Here is a 5,994-nt window from a genome sequence, read left to right as displayed (position 1 = left end):
TCCTCAATCCTCATTCTTCAATCCTCAATACCCAATCTTCAATCTTCAATCCTCAATCCTCAATCCTCAATTCTCAATCCTCAATCCTCAATCCTCAATCCACAATCCTCAATCTGCAATCCTCAATCCTCAATCCTCAATCCTCAATCCTCAATCTTCAATCCTCAATACTCAATCTTCAATCCCCAATCCTCAATTCTCAATCCTCAATCCTCAATCTTCAATCCTCAATACTCAATCTTCTACCCAAATCCTCAATTCTCATTCCTCAAGCCTCAATGTTCAATCCTCAATCCTCAATCTTCAATCCTCAACCTCAATCCTCAATCCTCAATCCTCAATCCTCAATCTTCAATCCTCAATCCTCAATCCTCAATCCTCAATCCTCAATCCTCAATCCTCAATCTTCAATCCTCAATACTCAATCTTCAATCCCCAATCCTCAATTCTCAATCCTCAAGCCTCAATGTTCAATCCTCAATACTCAATCTTCAATCCTCAATACTCAATCCTCAATCCTCAATCCTCATTCTTCAATCCTCAATACCCAATCCTCAATCTTCAATCCTCAATCCTCAACTCTCAATCCTCAATCCTCAATCCTCAGACCTCACACATCAATACTCAACCCTCAGTCCTCGTCCTCAATCCACAACCCTCAATCCTCAATCCTCAATCATCAATCATCAATATTCAATCTTCAGTCCTCAATCCTCAATCCTCAATCCTCAATCCTCAATCCTCAATGTTCAATCCGAAATATCCAATCCTCAATCTTCAATCCTCAATCCTCAATCCTCAATCCTCAACCCTCAATACTCAATCCTCAATTCTCAGTCCTCAAACCTCAATCCTGAATCCACAATCCTCAATCTTCAATCCTCAATCATCAGTCCTCAATTCTCAATCCTCAACCCTCAGTCCTCATTCCTCAAACCTCAATCCACAACCCTCAGTCCTCATCCTCAATTCTCAATTCTCAATCCTCAATCCTCAATACTCAATCTTCAATCCTCAATAATCAATCTCCAATCCTAGATCCTCAATCCCCAATCTTCAATCCTTAATACTCAATCTTCAATCCCCAATCCCCAGTCATCAATCTTCAATCCTCAATGCTCAATCCTCAATCCTCAATCCTCAGTCCTCAATCCACAATCCTCAATCCTCAAAGCTCAATCCTCAACCGTCAGTCCTCGTCCTCAATCCTCAAACCTCAATCCTCAATCCTCAATATTCAATCATCAATACTCAATCTTCAATCCTCAGTGCTCTATCCTCAATCCTCAATCCTCAATCCTCAATATTCAAGACACAACCCTCAGCCACCAATCCTCAAGACTCAACCATCAATCCTCAATTCCCAATACTCAATAGAATATTCTGAATACTCATGTTTCAATACTCAATTCACAATATTCAATAATCAAACCTCAATCCTCAATCTTCAGTCCTCAATACTCAACTTCAATCCTCAATCCTCAATTCTCAATCCCCAATACTCAATCCTCAATCGTCAATCCTCAATCCCCAATCCTCAATCTTCAATCCTCAACCTCAATCCTCAATCCTCAATCCTCAATCCTCAACATTCAATCCTCAATACTCAATCTTCTATCCTCAATCCTCAATCCTCAATCCTCAGTCCTCAATCCTCAATCCTCAATCCTCAATCCTCAATTCTCAATCCTCAATCCTCAATCCTCAATACTCAATCTGCAATCGTCAATCCTCAATCCTCAATCCTCAATCCTCATTCTTCAATCCTCAATACCCAATCTTCAATCTTCAATCCTCAATCCTCAATCCTCAATTCTCAATCCTCAATCCTCAATCCTCAATCCACAATTCTCAATCTGCAATCCTCAATCCTCATTCCTCAATCCTCAATCCTCAATCTTCAATCCTCAATACTCAATCTTCAATCCCCAATCCTCAATTCTCAATCCTCAATCCTCAATCTTCAATCCTCAATACTCAATCTTCTATCCCCAATCCTCAATTCTCATTCCTCAAGCCTCAATGTTCAATCCTCAATACTCAATCTTCAATCCTCAATCCTCAACCCTCAATCCTCAATCCTCATTCTTCAATCCTCAATACCCAATCCTCAATCTTCAATCCTCAATCCTCAACTCTCAATCCTCAATCCTCAATCCTCAGACCTCACACATCAATACTCAATCCTCAATCCTCAATCCTCGATCCTCAATCCTCAATCCTCAATCCTCAATCCTCAATCCTCAATACTCAATCTGCAATCCTCAATCCTCAATCCTCAATCCTCAATCCTCATTCTTCAATCCTCAATACCCAATCCTCAATCTTCAATTCTCAATCCTCAATCATCAATTCTCAATCCTCAATCCTCAATCCTCAGACCGCAAACATCAATATTCAACCCTCAGTCCTCGTTCTCTATCCACAACCATCAATCCTCAATCCTCAATCTTCAATCATCAATATTCAATCTTCAATCCTCAATTCCCAATCCTCAACCCTCAATACTCAATCCTCAATCTTCAATACTCAATCTTCAATCCTCAATCCTCAATCCTCAATCCTCGATCCTCAATACTCAAACCTCAATCCTCAATCCTCAATATTCAATCATCAATACTCAATCTTCAATCCTCAATCCTCAATCCTCAATCCTCAATCCCCAATCCTCAATATTCAACACACAACCCTCAGCCAACAATACTCAATACTCAACCATCAATCGTCAATTCTCAATACTCAATAGAATATCCTGAATTCGCATGGTTCGATACTCAATCCACAATATTCAATAATCAAATCTCAATCCTCAACCTTCAATCCTCAATACTCAATTTCAATCCTCAATCCTCAATCTTCAATCCTCAATCCTCAATTGTCAATCCTCAATCCTCAATCCTCAACCTTCGATCCTCAATCCTCAGTCCTCAATCCTCAATCCTTAATCCTCAATCGTCAATCTTCAATCCTCAATACTCAATCTTCAATCCTCAATCCTCAATCCTCAATCCTCAATCCTCATTCTTCAATACTCAATACCCAACACTCAATCTTCAATCCTCAATCCTCAATCCTCAATTCTCAATCCTCAACCCTCAGTCCTCTGTCCTCAAGCCTCAATCCTCGACCCTCAGCCCTCATCCTTCATCGTCAATCCTCAATCATCAATCCTCAATCTTATATCCTCAATATTCAATCTTCAATCCTCAATCCTCAATCCTCAATCCTCAATCCTCAATCCTCAGTGATCAATACTCAATATTCAATACTCAATCCTCAATCCTCAATCCTCAATCCTCAATCCTCAATCCTCAATCCTCAATCCTCAATCCCCATTTCCCAAACCTCAATCCTCAACCCTCAGATCTCACCCTCAATTCTCAATTCTCAATCCTCAATCATCAATCCTCAATCTTCAATCCTCAATCCTCAATCCTCAATCCTCAATCCTCAATCCTTAATCTTCAATCCTCAATCCTCAATCATCAATCTTCAATCCTCAATACTCAATCTGCAATCCTCAATCCTCAAACCTCAATCCTCAATCCTCATTCTTCAATCCTCAATACCCAATCCTCAATCTTCAATCCTCAATCCTCAATCCTCAATTCTCAATCCTCAATCTTCAATCCTCAATCCTCAATCCTCAATACTCAATCCTCAATCTTCAATCCTCAATTCTCAACACTCAATAGAATATTCTGAATACTCCCGTTTCAATACTCAGACCACAATATTCAATAATCAAATCTCAATCCTCAATCTTCAATCCTCAATACTCAATTTCAATCCTCAAACCTCAATCTTCAATCCCCAATACTCAATCCTCAATCGTCAGTCCTCAATCCCCAATCCTCAATCTTCAATCCTCAACCTCAATCTTCAATCCTCAATCCTCAATCCTCAATCTTCAATCCTCAATCCTCAATCCTCAGACCTCAATCCTCAATCCTCAATCCTCAATCCACAATCCTCAATCCTCAAACCTCAATCCTCAACCGTCGGTCCTCGTCCTCAATCCTCAAACCTCAATCCTCAATCCTCAATATTCAGTCATCAATACTCAATCTTCAATCCTCAATGCTCTATCCTCAATCCTCAATCCTCAATCCTCAATATTCAAGACACAACCCTCAGCCATCAATCCTCAATACTCAACCATCAATCCTCAAATCTCAATACTCAATTGAATATTCTGAATACACATGGTTCAATACTCAATCCACAATATTCGATAATCATGTCTCAATCCTGAATATTCAATCGTCAATACTCAATTTCAATCCTCAATCCTCAATTCTCAATCCCCAATACTCAATCCTCAATCGTCAATCCTCAATCACCAATCCTCAATCTTCAATCCTCAACCTCAATCCTCAATCCTCAATCCTCAATCCTCAATCTTCAATCCTCAATACTCAATCTTCAATCCTCAATCCTCAATCCTCAATCCTCAATCCTCAATCCTCATTCTTCAATCCTCAATACCCAATCCTCAATCTTCAATCCTCAATCCTCAATCCTCAATCCTCAAACCTCAATACTCAATCTGCAATCCTCAATCCTCAATCCTCAATCCTCAATCCTCATTCTTCAGTCCTCAATACCCAATCCTCAATCTTGAATCCTCTATCCTCAATCCTCAATTCTCAATCCTCAATCCTCAATCCTCAGACCTCAAACATCAATATTCAGCCCTCAGTCCTCGTCCTCTATCCACAACCTTCAATCCTCAATCCTCAATCTTGAATCATCAATATTCAATCTTCAACACTCAATCCTCAATCCTCAATCCTCAATCCTCAATCCTCAATCCTCAATCCTCAATCTTCAATCCTCAATACTCAATCTTCAATCCCCAATCCTCAATTCTCAATCCTCAAGCCTCAATGTTCAATCCTCAATACTCAATCTTCAATCCTCAATACTCAATCCTCAATCCTCAATCCTCATTCTTCAATCCTCAATACCCAATCCTCAATCTTCAATCCTCAATCCTCAACTCTCAATCCTCAATCCTCAATCCTCAGACCTCACACATCAATACTCAACCCTCAGTACTCGTCCTCAATCCACAACCCTCAATCCTCAATCCTCAATCATCAATCATCAATATTCAATCTTCAGTCCTCAATCCTCAATCCTCAATCCTCAATCCTCAATCCTCAATGTTCAATCCGAAATATCCAATCCTCAATCTTCAATCCTCAATCCTCAATCCTCAATCCTCAACCCTCAATACTCAATCCTCAATTCTCAGTCCTCAAACCTCAATCCTGAATCCACAATCCTCAATCTTCAATCCTCAATCATCAGTCCTCAATTCTCAATCCTCAACCCTCAGTCCTCATTCCTCAAACCTCAATCCACAACCCTCAGTCCTCATCCTCAATTCTCAATTCTCAATTCTCAATCCTCAATCCTCAATACTCAATCTTCAATCCTCAATAATCAATCTCCAATCCTAGATCCTCAATCCCCAATCTTCAATCCTTAATACTCAATCTTCAATCCCCAATCCCCAGTCATCAATCTTCAATCCTCAATGCTCAATCCTCAATCCTCAATCCTCAGTCCTCAATCCACAATCCTCAATCCTCAAAGCTCAATCCTCAACCGTCAGTCCTCGTCCTCAATCCTCAAACCTCAATCCTCAATCCTCAATATTCAACCATCAATACTCAATCTTCAATCCTCAGTGCTCTATCCTCAATCCTCAATATTCAAGACACAACCCTCAGCCACCAATCCTCAAGACTCAACCATCAATCCTCAATTCCCAATACTCAATAGAATATTCTGAATACTCATGTTTCAATACTCAATTCACAATATTCAATAATCAAACCTCAATCCTCAATCTTCAGTCCTCAATACTCAACTTCAATCCTCAATCCTCAATTCTCAATCCCCAATACTCAATCCTCAATCGTCAATCCTCAATCCCCAATCCTCAATCTTCAATCCTCAACCTCAATCCTCAATCCTCAATCC

The sequence above is a fragment of the Calliopsis andreniformis genome, unplaced genomic scaffold, assembly GCF_051401765.1.
Source record: "Calliopsis andreniformis isolate RMS-2024a unplaced genomic scaffold, iyCalAndr_principal scaffold0046, whole genome shotgun sequence".
Classification (NCBI taxonomy): domain Eukaryota; kingdom Metazoa; phylum Arthropoda; class Insecta; order Hymenoptera; family Andrenidae; genus Calliopsis; species Calliopsis andreniformis.
This window is presented reverse-complemented; position numbering follows the sequence as displayed.